Source organism: Haplochromis burtoni, unplaced genomic scaffold (assembly GCF_018398535.1).
Source record: "Haplochromis burtoni strain Fernald_Lab_line unplaced genomic scaffold, NCSU_Asbu1 Contig_532, whole genome shotgun sequence".
Lineage (NCBI taxonomy): Eukaryota > Metazoa > Chordata > Actinopteri > Cichliformes > Cichlidae > Haplochromis > Haplochromis burtoni.
In genome coordinates, this window is record NW_024582893.1 from 300,238 (window position 1) to 317,187 (window position 16,950).

The following is a 16,950-nucleotide window of genomic DNA, read 5'->3' on the forward strand; positions in this document are numbered from 1 at the left end:
CATTTAAAGCAAATACACAATCATTTATTTAAAGCTATATGTGTGTGTGTGTGTGTGTGTGTGTGTGTGTGTGTGTGTGTGTGTGTGTGTGTGTGTGTGTGTGTGTGTGTGATTTTAAGCTGTAGGTGTGTGTCCATAAGTGCATGTGTACGTACATCTCTTGGCATGCTGCTAATAACCCCCATTTGTTTGTCCTTCAGTGTAATGGCCTCCATAAATCACATCATATTCTCCTTAGAGATTTACCACTGGGCCCTTCGCTCCCTTTCTCCCCTCGTCATCTGGCCTTGTGTCTCACCCCTCTGCTCCTTCTACAACCCTCCTCACCCCTCACATGTTTTCTCTTTTTCTCTTCTTCATCTTTCTCACCCTTATTCAAGGGCTATGGTTTGGCCTGCTTGATCAAACCTTGCTGCTTGTAAGGCCTTTTAGTTTATCAGCTCGGGCACTTTTGGCTCTCCATTGATTATCACATTAGCGAAGCTTGATGTTTGAGTCACTGCCTTGAGATTCTGGTTGCGTGAAGGTTGTCATCGGGTTTTGGTGTTAAACGAGGTGAAAAGGCCACATGTCAAATGGACTGATAACGTTTGTTTGTGAGGAGGTACTCCTAACAAAGTGTGTGTATGTGGTACAGGGTATTCATAATTGTCCTTGAATACTTAGGTGCAGTGTAGAATTCTGAGTAGTTTAAAAGCTTCAAGCTGTTTTAGCCAAGGTTGTTTTTCACCCTGAGTTGTCCCCTCTCACTTTCCTTTCTTTCTTTTTCTTTCTCTCTCTTGCACACACATATTTCTGAACTTCTTTGTCCCTTTCTGTGAACTCCTTGTGTATGACTTCTTTGTACGAGTGACTTACTACTTTTTGCACACATGCTGATGGAACACACTGCTCTCACATGAATTTGTTCACAACCTAATGCTATTACTCAACCTATTCAGGATACCCCTTATCTATTGAACTGCACCCACAAACACAAAGAATACACATATACTCTGTCTCACATATATACACACACTGACACAAGATAAGCACATTTACAGTTTCACCTACGCATACTGAGTACCTTATACACTTCAAAGTGGGGCAGCCTATCTCTCAAGCAGGCAATCGCTCTGGTTACAGCATTAGAACTGGGATAAAGAAATTTTTACTGAACCTGAACATATGCTCTCAAATACACCTAAACCTTTCAGTGCAGTAGAGTGGGAGGCTTTAGAAGATTGGTTGAGAGAACCAACTGGGGAAAAAAAGGGAGCTACACAGGGATGTTGCAGGGCATTAACCCACCCAATCTTATTTTATCCACTTTCTTTAATTTCTAAAATACAATTAAGGTGGCTTTTCAGTTCACTGTGACTTCATTATAGCTACAGTCAGAGGTTTTCTTTATTACATTATATTATAGGTATGATAAATGACTTAAGGAAACTCGCTTAACTGTTCAGGCTGATTCTTGAGAAAAATGATGTGGATTATGGCTTTTTTATTGTATTTGTTGACTGTGTCTATGTGCTGGTCATTTTTCTTTTTGGATTTCTTTCCTCTAAAATCTGCACAGTATCATTAGTTATCCCATTTCATAAACACAAAAGAAAGAAATACTGTTCAGCCTCTAAAACACCTTTAATGCTTTTCTTTTGATATTGAATTAACCATGATGCACAAATCTAAATGGCACACAGTCAAAGAAAGAAACAATAAAATTAAATATAATTAAATTTTATCACACATTTTAAATACTAAAAATATATTTTTTGTTGTTTTATTTCCTTTGGTCACAGAACATCAGTCTCTTCAAAATAAATCAGCATCACTAACATCAAATAAGACAACCAGTCAGATTCCCCCTGCTAAAAACAAACATAAAGAGAAAAAAAGAGAGAGCGATGTGAACTGTAAAAATGACACAACACATTCAACACAAAATGTGTTGAGAAATCTATTTAAAAATATTAAATATTTCTGCATGGGCCTTCTCGCTGTTTTTTTTTTTTTTTTCAGCGCAGTATCAATTTCGAACTGGGTCTTTAGGCACTTACTAACAGACTGTCACAAAAACACAATTTGTCCCAGTTTAAGTTGTTACGTCAATGTAAAATGCTAAAGATGAAGTAGTACTAGGTGGTTCCTAAAGAGCAATTAGCCAAAGACGTGCTAATTCTCAAGCTGGATCGTGTAGTGGTAAGACTACACACCTTTCGAGTGTTTGTCACAAGATCGATTCTCACCCAGGATCCAGTAAGGGTCCTGGCTAGACCCCCCATGCTAATGAAACCAACCCCTGGAATGGCGGAGCTACATCTGCAGCTTGGACACAAGCATTTCACTACATGTTGTACTCTGTATAATTGTGTATGTGAGAAATAAAGGTTGTTTGTTTGATGGTCAGTGAAAACTTTGAGGAAACTGGAAAAGTAGCTAACAAAAGAAGAATTGGCACGCCTTAATTTTTTAATTCTTGACAGAAAATGAACCACATGTGAAAGTCCTTGAGGAATGCAATACAGAAAAGACTTGATAGAGATGCATCTGGCCCTTTAATTGATCATCTCATGTTAGCCAACACCTCAGTGGAAGTGAGGTGTCTTACAGGTTTTTTTTTTTTTTTATTGGTTTGGCGCATGGCTGAGGCTGCCAGGTTGGTACAGCCTAATTTACATAGGTCAACTGTCAGCTCTATCATCAGAACTTTTTGCCAAGAAAACCAGTATGTCTGCTATAGCAACTTCACTTCTAAAATATAATACTCTATTGTATAGATGAACAACATGTAACTAAATGTAAAACCTCAACCTTTTTCATTTTTACCTAAACCGTGTGCACAAAACTCTGGAGGGAGAACCCAGTCAGGACGTCTGCTACTGATGTTTGCTCGTTTTTTTTTTTTATGGGAGATCGTTTTCAGGCTTCAAGTAGCACCATTATACCAACATTTCACATTCTAGACATTGTTTTAGGTGTATTTGACCAAAAGTTTGACTGAAAATTCACATGCAAGCTTTTTTTCAAGGCTGTGGTATTTGCCCGCAAACAATACCTTTCAGCTAGCTAAAACAGAATATTATGCTATCAGCGAGCAACATGGCTAATGCCTTTCACACAGCTTTGTCTCAACTCCAAAGAGCCACAGAAGTAAAAGCTCATAATAATAATTGAAACAATCTTTGAAAAAATGACTTACCAAGCATGGCAAACAACTCAAATATGTAGAGCAAAATGTTCTGAAACGGCTTCACTTCAGCTTCGATTGGAGCCGTGCTGGGGGCGGAGTCTGTGAATTTACTCTATTGGTGTCATAGCCCCTGTAGGAGTTCAGAGTTAAGAGGTCAAGAGTTAATGTTTCCATTGTAACACCTCCAGATTTGACAGAGAAACACTCATTTTTAACACTCGATTTTAACTACTATCATTTTACACCTCAGAGTTACATTAAAAGAATGTGACTCTACTTAGAGTAAAATTAACTCTACTTTTGCAAGAAGACTACTAACACCAAAACATTTAACACTTTTGAATTTGCTGTGTGGATTAAAGTAAACACACAAACAAAAAAAGAAACAATGAGTCAGTCATGGGTTTGCCTCCTCAAAGCTTGATTAGCAGTGTTGGATTATCTTGACAAAGAATGAAACAAAATCAAGCAGCCACCATGCAAAGAATACCGTTGGAAGTTCTTCAAGACTCCGGAGAACTAGCTGTCATCACATTTTATTGCTAATAGGTCAGTTTGATTTAAACAAATAACTAGTGAGAAGAAATGAAATACTAACATATATTTTTTTTTAATCTTTCAAATAAAACATCATCTGCAGTATCTGTGGTTTCTTTTCTACTGTCTAAACTTACCCAAGTATTTATGGGATGACCTTTAGGACTGTAAGAAGGTTACAAGGTTACAATACCAGCTCGCTCAGACACATGGTGTTCTCTGGAAAGTGTTACAATTTTTCATGTGAGAGAACGAAAACCGTGGCAGAAACGATTGAGACGCCCATATATCATTCAAAAGAGCTTGTTCAGAAAATCCTATTTCAAGTCCTAAACCTGTGAATTTTTATTTAATATACTTGTAGATAAAATGTCTGTGAAGGTTCTCAGTCATCCAGGTCATTGTAGTCAAAGGAGCTTGCAAAGAAAAGCATCTGGACTTCTACCCGAAAAGAAAAACGCCAAAACACAGACTTAACAATGTGGTGTATGCTGTACAGTGCAGCGAGGAATGCCCAGACCTCTACATTGGAGAGACCAAACAGCCACTTCACAAGCGCATGGCACAACACAGAAGAGCCACCTCCACAGGACAAGACTCAGCAGTCCATCTGCATCTTAAGGATAAAGGACACTCTTTCGAGGATGCCAATGTTCACATTTTGGACAGAGAGGACAGATGGTTTGAAAGAGGAGTGAAAGAAGCATCTATGTCCACTGTGAGCGACCATCTTTGAACAGAGGCGGGGTTTACGACACCAACTCTCTGCCATCTATAATCCAGTTTTGAGATCCCTTCCCAGACGCCTTAACGCCCACTCACATCCTGGGCCATCTGACCTCAGGAATTCGCATGATAAGGTGGGGCCAGGTTTCACAATGAGCTCACCCGAAACCCTGGCTGATTGGGACCCACACCCAGTTTCACACCTTGGCTCAGGCGATTAGAGGATCATCAGGGGGTCCTTTTGTCCCTCTGTGGGGGGAAACTCCCACTAGGTTTAAATCTGGGACTCCCCACCATTTGACCTTAGAACTGAAGAAGCTTCTCGGATGAGAGGTGAAACGTCTTCAAGTAACTTAAAGAAGTCCAGACACTTTTCTTTGCAAGCTCCTTTGACTGTAGATAAAATAAAGCTATATAAGTGTTTAACAAGTGAAAAAAAAAAACGTGTTGCAACAGATTTGCCCTGTTTTACATGTTCTTAGCAGTTTTGGTCATCTGATGTTTCTCTTTAAACCCAGAAACCAGTGATTGAAACACTTCAAGCAACAAAACCACACTGCATCCTGTTCACCTCTATTATCAAACATTACAAGATCAAAAATGACAAAAGTCTGTTTAGTCTTGCAGTCTCTCAGGGGAGATTTGTAAATCACTGTCCCAGAAACAGGTTGCAGGCAATGAAGCAGACCACAAAGCAAACTCAAATAAAAATACAACATTGTTTGAAGTCACCATACGGCCTCCTAGCAGTAAATGGGTCATGCCTCAATATTTCTTAAAGTTTCAAATTATTGCACAGACTTGCCTTGTTGAACTTTCCCTTAATTTAAGGTAGTGCAGTCTGGGCAAGTGGAAATAAGTAGTGTATGAAGAAAAACATTTTCTTTGGGGCTCAAGTTGTTCTGTGGTATTATCTGTATCCTTGCCTTAGAGTTTCCTCTATTTCTTCTGTCATGTTCTCTACGGATAGCATTTTGAGAGTCTTGCTCAGTCCACCCTGCTGCAGGATTAAACGTCTCAACAACTTTGGACAACCACAATAAAATTTGCATTTTTGTTTAAAACATGCCACATCTGCTACATGTTCTAGTATACGCTGACTTTAGCAATACCTTTATACACAAACATGGTGTTGGCATTTTGGATTTTCTTAAATGCCCTGAAACTTGGTACAAATAGTGTATAGTACACATTTTTGGTGATGCTTTCTAGGAGATGTAGAAGCACGATATAGGTGGAGAAATGTGTTACAAAAAATGATGGATATCAGATAATGAACTAACTGTGATACACTGAACTATCATCTATTTTCCTTATCAGATAAAACCTTAGCTCTTGGGTGCCAGTTTAACTCACTGGTTGAGCAGGTAACCATATTCCATTTGGCTGAAATGCAATGCTACGTTCAAGATTTACCTATGGCATTCTGCTGCATGTCTTCCGTTTCTCTTTGCCCACTCTTTACTGCTGCACTATCAAATAAAAGGCAAATGTCTCAAAGAAAAAAAAACGTCACTAATTTTAATTCTAACAAAATACTCACAAGATGAATAAAATTCCCATCAGCCTTGAAATCTGTGTTTGCTGATTCTTGGTAAATGTTTGCATGGTTACATTGTGGTGGCCCACCAGGGGACTCCACTCACACCCAGGTCAAGAGGAGGGGTTCTGCTGTTTTTTGGCACCATGTGTCCAGGTGTAGTTTGGAGGTGAATAAAGTCGGAATGGAAAGTTACAGCTCCTGTGTCGTCTGTACTATACCTCCACAACATGTTTAAAACTTCAAAGACACAGGTATTTGCAAACTTTGCAAATACCTGTGTCTTTGATGTGCAAGTTTATACAGTTGTGGTTAGATGTTTACATACAGTCATCATGGGCATAAATCTCATGCAATTTTGGGCTTTCACCATTGAAAATATATTTATTAAATAAATAAAACCCTAAAATTATCATGACATCTATGCCCATGATGAATGTATGTTAATTTTTGGCCATGACTGTAGGTGTTACCATTGAGACCAAAGGACTTCTTTAAGTACACCACTGAGGTTCTGTTTTTTTTTTTTTGTTGTTGTTGTTTTTTAAAGTTATTGTGATTTCATTCCTTTATAGTGTTTATGGTGCACTGTTGGTGTATGCATAGCATACTTAAATGCATGCTTCATATAAACCATTGTAATCTCCAGACCTGTTAAATGTAGAGCTATTGAATGTCAGTGCTCTGATTTCTTTTAAATAAAGTATTTCTCTACTAAAGTGAGTAGCTGTGCATTGCGACCAGGTCAAAGTTCAGCACTGGGTTAGCAGCATGAATTCAAACAGTCTGACAACTACCAGCATACTTCTTCCTGCTGATTTTCTGTTGCTCCCTGGTCTTAGTAACAACAACATTATCAACATACAGTGATATACGCACAACATCTGAGATATCAAATATTCATGCAGTATTACTGTACCTAGGGCTGCCCAAAGCCAGCAGAACTGTACATCTTCATAGGAAACATTTACCCTTTTGTCATTTTTTACTATACATTGCTAATAGCTAGGGTATAAGACAGCATTGTGGATTATTGCCCAAGTGTGGTTTGACTAGCAGTAAATCTGCTGAAGACAAAATGCAAAACCATCGCCTATGTATGTTATGGGAATATTAGAGTAAAGGGATAAAACAGAGAAAATAGGCAGAGAGGTGAGGGGAGGAGAAGGGAGGGTAGTGAGTTTATGAATCCTGCTTTAATGGCACCACATTATTCAGAAGTCCTCCAGGCCAAATCCAGCTGTTCGCTTGTAGCCCCTTGCTTGCACTCACTATTATTTTCTGCCTCTCTTTTCCCTTTTCTCTCCTTCTCCTTCTCTGTTGCCCTGACTCAAATTTGTGTTTTCTCTATATATTTTTAAAAGCTTCTCCAACCCACCTCTCTCTCTAACTCTCCCTCTGTCCCTCTCTGACTCCCCCTTCTCTCCTCACCTCCCTCTGCCTGTTCTGTCTTTCCCCTAATCCCACTCACAGTAGTTGAGTGACAAACCTAATTGGAGTGCAGAGAAGGTCCAGTGGGAAAGAAGACATGAAGCAAAAGAGACACTTACTTCTGTAAGGAAACATGCAACACGGCGAGGCAGAGACAGTGATGGCCAGTCAAATAGACTAGTGGGAGAGAGGCAATCAAAGCAGATTGAAACCGTGTTGTATGTGACTGTATGTGCATACGAGAGAAAGAGAGTTTGCAAGTGAGTGATACGTTGTTTAGAGCTGAAAATGTCAGGTTCCTGAAGTAAAGTTTATCCCCATGGAAGCCATCAGTCATCTTGATTTCAAATTCGTTACTAATGAGCAGTGTTGGTCAAGTTACTTTAAAAAAGTAATCAGTAACTAATTACTGATTACTTCCCCCCAAAAGTAATCCCGTTACTTTACTGATTATTTATTTTCAAAAGTAATTAGTTACTTAGTTACTTTTTAAAAACATGATTTACAACCTAAATAGGTAATAGATCTTTCAGCCCAATTCTACTTTTTCTGCATAATCCATCATAAAAAAAACTGGCAAAGATTTTTTTCCTGTGCATCTTCGCTGATTTAACAAAGCTCCAGCTGTTTACATGTGTATATTTGTTTTTGTTCCCTTCTGCCTTAAAAGTAATTTATGGTTCCACAAATGTTTCTGTCTCCATATGTTCTCAGTTTGGACAGTGTATGGAAAGGTTTTCATCCACTGCAAACATGCTCCTGTGCAGTCCTCTAAATCCCAACTGCATGTTGGTGCACGCTAATGGCCTATGGGTAAGTCAAATGCTGATTGGTTGACAGGTGCACCGAAATGGGGAAGAGAGGGACAGTGGCTTTCACCTGTGTGCTGAGTGAAGGAAGCAGAGAAAACCAGGGGAAACAGACAACAATATTGTTCCATCTATCATTCTATGTATGTAAACTGGCTCCTCCCAAGGACAAAACATTCATAAATAAATTGAATATCATAACACACATTGTGCAGTGTAGTAAGGAGTACTCAGACTTTACATAGGAGAAACCAAACAGTCATTCCATAAATGAATTGGTACATTATAGGAGAGCCACTTCAACAGGACAAATCTGAACTGTACACCTGCACGTAAAGACTATTCTGAATATGCAGTTGTTCAAATGTTTGTCACGATCTGAGGGGACAGACCGTGCGGGGGGGTGTGTGGTGGACCCAGATGCAAACACAAGAGAGTGGACCGGAGTAAACTTCAACTGAAAGCGAGCCTTTATTGTGGCTGATGACAGGTCTCAACACAAAGCAGAAACATCGTGACTAAACTGAACCTAAACTAAACTGGGAAACAGGTACTGATAAACTAAGGAGACTCAGAAAACCATGACAATGTTGTACAGACTGACCGGGAGGACATGCAGGGTAGGAACACAGACGACGCGACGCAGACTACATGAAACACAGAGACTAAATACACATGAGGGATGATCAGGGAAAGTGGCCACACATGGGATCACAGCTGAAACACATGAACCTAACGACAGGACAGGAGGGTGCAACTGAATACACTGACATGAATACAGATTTACAAGGTAAAACAGGAAACATGGAAATTAGACATGACAAGAACTAAACATAACCACGTAGACATGACTCACGACCCAGGGAAACTTAGTACAGGGGAGATGACATAACTGACAGCATGAACTTGACAATACAAGACACACAGACATAAACACACGAAGGGCAAGGGAGACTTAATACAAGGGTAATATATACAAATGGCTGGACTACCTTAGAGAACCTAAACAAACAATAAACATCAAAATAGGCTAAACACAAAACACTGGGTCGCACGACCCAGGACCATGACAATGTTTAACTGAAAAGACAGATGTTTTGAGCGAGGAGTAAAGGAGGCCATCTATGTTGACTATGAATGACAATCGTTGAACACCGCCACTGTCTTGAGATCCTTTCCCAGGCATTTCAATCCCCATATGCCCCTTGCTTCAGGTGACCTCAATAGCTCCATTGATGATAGGGTGGGACAATGTCTTATAAAAGTTTCACAGTTTCCAGAAGTTTTTTTATATATATATATAATTCAGACATGTTAATATTTTTTTAGATCATGAGATGAAAAGTCTCTTGAATACAACCATGCTATCCATGCTATTAAGTCCCATTTTAAATGTTATTTAGACATAATTCAGTGTAATGAAAAGAGTTGTTAAGTTATCAATTTGTTTGTCTATCAATAATGTTTCTTTGTTTAAGTAGTATTTTGAAAACTCTAGAAAAATATAGCTTCAGCTGCCGTTGGAATAGTTTGCAGAGTTGTACATAGTGTGCCTGAATGTGTGGTGCCTTTTAGTAAGTGAATACAGTGAAGTGCACCCCGTCATTGTGCCGGATTGACAGACAGTGACAAGCAATTACTGCTAGAAAAGGCTTCAGGTTGCATGTGTAAAGCCAAAGATTAGGTGAGTTGTATGGGAACATTTATAGTCAAATGCTCTCAGCATGCGTGGGAGTGCCCCGGGCTTTTGCTGTGGTTAGACCATCAAAGATGCAAAGTGATGAAAGTTATTGTGAGATTTGGATCTTGTTTCTGTAAACCTCACAAAATCTCCCAAGGACATGCAATCACTAGCAGAACCCACCAAAAAATTAAAAAAAATATTAGATGATTGATTAAACTTTTAGCTAAAGCCCCAATACAAAGCAGATATTTGAGCTGTCTGAAAACAAAGGACTCTGTGTGTCACTGGGATTTAAACCAGCTGAAGTCATTGTAAGTTAAACGAAAAATAACCATTAGAAGATGTTAAATGGAATAATTAGCTGTCAAAAGGCAAGCTGTGGAGCTGCCTAAGAATCCATCACGAGGAAGGCTAAAATCCCCTGCTTTATGTTATAATCCAAGTTTTCAGGGACCTGGGTGATATGGTCACTTTTTTCTATGACTGCATTTTGGCTAGATTAATTGACAAGCTTGTCAGAGGAGTGAAAGCTGTTTGGGGGCAGCTTAAAAGTTATGCCCTAGGATGGAAAATCTGTGGCTTAAAGAAATGGTCTGCAGCACACACCATTTCTTTAGCACACAGATCAGCACACAATATTGATGACAGTAATCAAACCTCGTCTGTGTGTATGTCTGGTGTTTGTCTTGTTCTGTGTTTTTCTGCTTTGTGTTTGTATGTAAGGTGGATCTGATGTCGCAGAGCTAAAATTGCAGGATTATTACTTGTAGTGTTTCTATCTAGTTTTTCAAGCATTCTAAAACATTCAATTGCCCATTATTGTTCTGGCCAATTTCTTGTTTAAGTAAACGCTACCTGACCATTTGAGGACTCACATTCTGCTCTGCAACATAATGTCCTTCCTTGAACCTGGTTTTATCTCTCTGGTTTGTGAGAGTGGTAAATTCAAAGCTAGGGAAAAACCTTCTTTAGCCTTTTGAAGTTCTCAGACCTGTTTGCGTGAAATCAATCGCAGGCACCTTTTTTCAAATGCTTCACTTCAAAGTGCTGTCCTATCCCACTGCTGCTGCTAAGGCCTCCTGCCATTTTCAACATGGCACGCAGAGATTGGTACCTCTTGGTTCTTAAGTAAGATTCTGCTCTCTGATTACAGTTCCTCTAGTTGAGGGATTGTTAATGGAACATAAAAATAACTGACCCTGAAACTATGGATGCTAAGGTGCATTATTTAACTCATACCATGGCCACAAGGGAGGAGAGGAAGGGAGGGAAGAGAAGATACAGAGTATCAACTAAACAGAGAAAAGAAAGGTGGAAAGCAAGATGCAGTGATGTTCCTAGTGAGACATATTACAGTGGTGTAAAGAAGTGACATTTTTCTTGCATACTATATAACACAAGCACAATTTCGAAATGTGTGCTTGTAGTAATTCTTTAAGGGTCACACATCCTGATGTTGTAATTGGTCTCTTGTGTCCAAATGCTGCTAGAACATTTGGCGTGCCTCCAGGCTTGGGGTCTTTATGTCTCCATGTGTTACTGCATAAGCAGGTGATGCGGAAACGTTAAAGAGTTGTAAGAAAAAAAACAATGAGTGGATGGCACAGGTTCACAAAGAACCATTCCCACTGCTAATGTACTAGCTATTTCACGTCTGTTTCATGAATTATTAAAAGCAAAGCTCTTTTGTGTTTCCCATAACAAAAACAATGGAGACAAATGAAGTAGGCCAAGGGAAAGATGGAATCTGCATGTGATTGTTTGTCTGTTTCTCATAAGCAACAACGTGTAACCAGTTGGTTATTGTAGTAAAGTATCGTCTCTTTTAGTTGCTGTTTATTCATCTTTGAGATGTTAACATTAAAATATTTTATTAACATTATAATTCTAATACTATCCCCATATCTGATTACAAGACTATCTGACAATGTGATTTCATGCTTGTTATCAAGTTCTAACATATAACATATATGTGCCAGTAGCTTCAGACCTTCATATATGAATGCCTTATTTAGGTTTCACAAATAATTCTGTTCATAATTTTTATGGACAGGATTTCTAGGCGCAGCCAAGTGGCGGAGGGCTTTCGCTTTGGTGGCCTCAGAATCTCATCTCTGACCTATGGCCACGAGCTGTGGGTAGTGACCGAAAGAACGAGATCGCGGATACAAGCGGCAGAAATGAGCTTCCTCCGAAGGGTGGCTGGCCTCTCCCTTAGAGATAGGGTGAGAAGTTCGGCCATCCGGGAGGGGCTCAGAGTAGAGCAGCTGCTGCTCCACATCGAAAGGAGCCAGCTGAGGTGGTTGGGCATCTGACAAGGATGCCCCCTGGGCGCCTCCTGGGTGAGGTGTTCCAGGCATGTCCCACCGGGAGGAGGCCCCGGGGCAGACCCAGGACACGCTGGAGAGATTATATCTCTCGGCTGGCCTGGGAACGCCTTGGTTTCCCCCGGATAAGCTGGAGGAGGTGGCTGGGGAGAGGGAGGTCTGGGCCTCTTTGCTTAGGCTGCTGCCCCCGCGACCCGGCCCCGGACAAAGCGGATGAAGATGGATGGATGGATGGAAATAATATTATGATTCTTTTTGCTTGTTTGTTTTTGATTTTTGTCTTACACTATAGAATCTGTTTGGCCCTGAAGTAAAATGATGTGCTGGATATAGTGCTGTGAAAAAGTATTCCTGATTTCTTTTCGTTTTTATATGCATATTCATCATACTTACATGTTTCAGATCAAAAATAATAATAGTATACAAAGACCAAGAATATTTTTTAATGCTGATTTCCTTTGTTAACTGGGGGAAAAGCTATCCAAACCTACCTGGACTCATGTGAAAAAGGAATTTCTCTCTAGCCTAATAACTGGTTGTGCCATCCTTGGCAGTAAGAACAGCAATCAAGCATTTGCAATAACAGGTGATGAGCCTTTCACATCACTGTGGCTTAATTTTGGTCCACTATTATTTGCAAAATTGTTTTAATTCAGCCATATTGGAGAGTTTTTAACATGTATGGCCTGTTTAAGGTCAAGTCGTATCTGAACATTTAATAGGCCATTTTGTTTGTTTGTCCCTTTTTTTAGCCATTCAGAAGTGAACTTGTATGTTTTGTATCTTTTCCTGCTACATAACCCAAGTATGGTTGGACTTCAGGGTATGATTGCCAGACACTAGACCTATTTTTTACAATATATTTATGTTGTTTGTTTGTTTTGTTTGTTTTGTTTTTACCTACATTTAGCAGTATTTTATTTTGCAGTTTAATAGAACAATGCAACAAGTCCTCAAGCTTGAACAATCAGAACATTCATTTTTCCCTACATCTGCTAAAGTTAAACAATGTTATTGTAAATATGATGATAAAGAAACATGTAGTAATGGTTATCAAGTAAGCTTGGAAAGAAACAGAGAAAGCTACTGTCTTTCAAAGAGGTTACTACATTGTAATACTATCTGAGGTTCACTTACAAAGTGAGGAAATACTGCAGAGTGCTTATATTTTTAGTTAGACATGTTAACATTTGTAGCATGAAAAAGACAATATAGCATTTTCTATAATCTACTCATTATGTGTGTTAACATAATTTTGTATTAAAAATACAGAATTCAATTTAAAAAAATGTAGAAACCCATCGTAGCTGGCTTTAAACTACCATAGCTATAGTACTAAGAGTATTGAAAATGTGGAAAATCTGCCCTTTATGTCAAACTGCTGCATTCAATGAACAAATGGATAAGCACACACAGTTTCCCTAGCACACAGTAAGTCATTACTATTCAGAGTGTCTATTGGCCATGATAAAGGACACCAGGTGTCTTCCACACTTCTAAGAGTCCATAGGTTAAAACAGATTGGTGCTCTTTGAGGATTGTTTGTATTCTGCACTAAAGGGAAACCTTGAGCTTGAGAGTCTGATCCTCTCCAGCACAGAGAGACACACAGCTAGTTTTGCATAGCCAAGACGTTCACAAAAACACACTTACATGTACACACTTGTCCACAAGGGATTGTCATTCACACTTGAACTTGTATTCTGAGCACAGGCAACCTTGGTCCTTTACACCTCCACCAACACTCTCTATTCTGTGTTATCAAGGGGATTCAGTTTCTGTGTCTGGAGATGGGTTCTAGATTTCACTATGTCCATCTGTCTCCACAGTTGTCTTGGCTTTAGAATGTCCTTTGCTCTGTTTCTCTTCACCTGACTTTCTTCCTCCCTCCATCTGTTTGCCATTTAGCTTCCCCTAAATGTACTGAATTCTGGGCTTTAGAGGTGAATTAAGTTCAGATTACAGCCATAGAAATGACAGAGTATATTTGATTCTTGCAGTACCCTCTGCACCCACCACACACACACACACACACACACACACACACACACACACACACACACACACAGACACACACACACAAACAACACACACACACACACAACACTCTCTCTCCTCTTCTTGCTCTCCTGATATTTGTCTGTACCCTGGAATGAAGTAATTTTGGTATAGGTAATCTGTTGAACTTCAGAAATCCATATGACACATGGAGATACACAGAATGATTCATTTATGTGTTATGAATTTGAGCAGCTGTCTGATGGAGTGAGAAAAGAGGAAAAGTTTGAAACTTCAAAGGCTTAAGGACACAAGAAAAAAATGTTTCATACCCTGCACACATTAACGTAAACATACCAATTCATCTGCTTAGCATGACCATCTTTTACAGAATCTGTTTTTCTTGTTCCTGAACACCTTTGCTAAAGTATTTGAAATACTAATAAACAGTTTAAGACAATGCCCCATCTGTTCTCTTGGCACAGTTACTGGGACACAATTTAACTGAGAGGGACTATTGCACATTTACTGAAATGTGCAATAATACCCAGAAAAAAAACAAAATAAAAACGAAGGTCAATTTGAATGTTTAGAAAAAATCTAAGGCAGTTGTAGGAGCTGGATGAGCTAGAGATTATGTTTAAATGATTCCTGCTCTTAGTAATTGAAATTAAGAATGACATGGGAGGTCAGTGGCTCCTCAGAAAAGCATCTTTTCACAGCAATTATTTAATCTTAAGTAATATCAGGTATAGTCTGAGATGTCTAGTCAAATGCACACTCTGATATACATACACATATATACAGTCTGTCCTAAGAGGTGCATATGCGTTAATGATTTTGAGATGAGGCTCATGCAGCTTGCATTGCAGTGAATTGTAATAGACTATAATTTCTATAATTTCTAAACGAATGCTAATATTTGCTAAGACTTTTGCAGTAACAGCCAATCGCCGTGAATTTATATATGTTTAAATTTGTCATGAATTTAGCAAAAAAAACATTTTTTCTCTGCAAGTCAGCCTTGTTGAGTTTATGGCATGGTTTAACCCAAGTGTTTAATGGCCATATGCTTGTATAGGCTACTGCATTTCAAATGTGTATTGCCTCTGTAGTTCATCCACAGTGTACATGGCTTTATGTTTTATTTGAATTCAGATCTTTGTTATGAAATTTGTAATCAGCAGCTGTTGGCCTAGCCTTAATAGACACATACTGAATCCACATAAACATACTAACAAATTTTAGAACATGCAAGGAGAAGCCTCAGGGACAAAGTCATTTAATGATCCAAATCTGAAATGTGTGAGTGTACAACAAGTTCCAACAGTACATTCTGAAGGCCTATCCCCCCTCTCCCGACTGTCTCTGATTCTGTTCCCTTATCTCCTGCAGCTCACATACACACATAGTTTATCTCATCACAATACCAAAAATCAACTGAAACTTCTGAAAGTTTGCCGTCACAGATACCCCCAAACTATTGAAATGTGTGAGTATGTGTATGTGCATGAATCTATCCCTTCTGTCATGGCCTAATTGGAGTATCTGAGGCTGGGGACACAGCAACATGAAGTGCTAATTTGATTTGTGTTTGTGACTCTCTGAGAATGGCTTGATGGAACTGATGCAATTAGTGGTAACACAGTTGTGTTTTTGTTCTTAGTATATGTTTGTGCTCACATGCTGTGTTCATGTATTATAAATGTTTTATATGCATTTGTATGTGTGTTTTCTTACACTACTTACGTGTTTTCAAAACTGTGTGTTTTCTGCACATTCAAGTTTATCTTTGGATATTTGAGAAAGACAGAGGACGGAGGCAGAGGGAGCCTCATCACCCCAGCAAAGTTTGCTGTCAAGCGGCAAAGTAAACATGGCTGATATCCCATCTTAATTGATTTGTTTGTGTTTGTTGATTGAGATGAGAGATGCAGCCATGGAGTGTAAACGTTCAAATTATGAAAAGCAGACTGCATAATTACATCTCGGAATATTTCCCTATGGGGAACTCCCTATGGGGCTGAAGTAAAGAGAGGTAGAGAGAAAGTGAACAGAGAGGCACACAGAATGACAGAAAAGCATTCCAACAAACTACCAAGTGAATGGGAACATAAAGCAAGTTTGATTATGGGGATTTCAATAATTATATATCTCTCGGGCCTGTCTCATTTGCTGCCCTGGAGAATAGCGGATTAGATCTAAACACTGGATTAATGTAATATGCAACCTGGGATTAGGATTATGAGAGAGGCTTTTGAGAGATTTATGGCAGGTTGCATAATGGATTTACATGAGTTTTTATGGTTTAAACCAGTATATGCAGAGTACATTGAGTTCCCCAAAGGAACACAAAAGTACAGTAGACTAAGAAAGGAAAGGAAAATAGAGCAAAGAGTGGGTTATTTTCACTCATTCTTTGAAGGTGTGTACACACATATTATTTTTGGTCAAAAAGGGGACTATTCTAAAACAATTTCCATGAGCAATGTTGAATTTGTGTTTTCATGAAAAAGTAATTTATTCTAGCCAGTGGTTAATGTATCATTTCATACTGAAATAAGAAAACGCTACAGAGGGGCCCGGGAGGGACAGGCAATGTTTTATTGGTCTTAGGGTTTTTGTTTTATTTCACTCTTTTTTTGTATATGTATGCATACATGTGTGTGTGTGTGTGTGTGTATGTATACCGTCATCCATTAACTGTGAAGACAAAGTGAGGA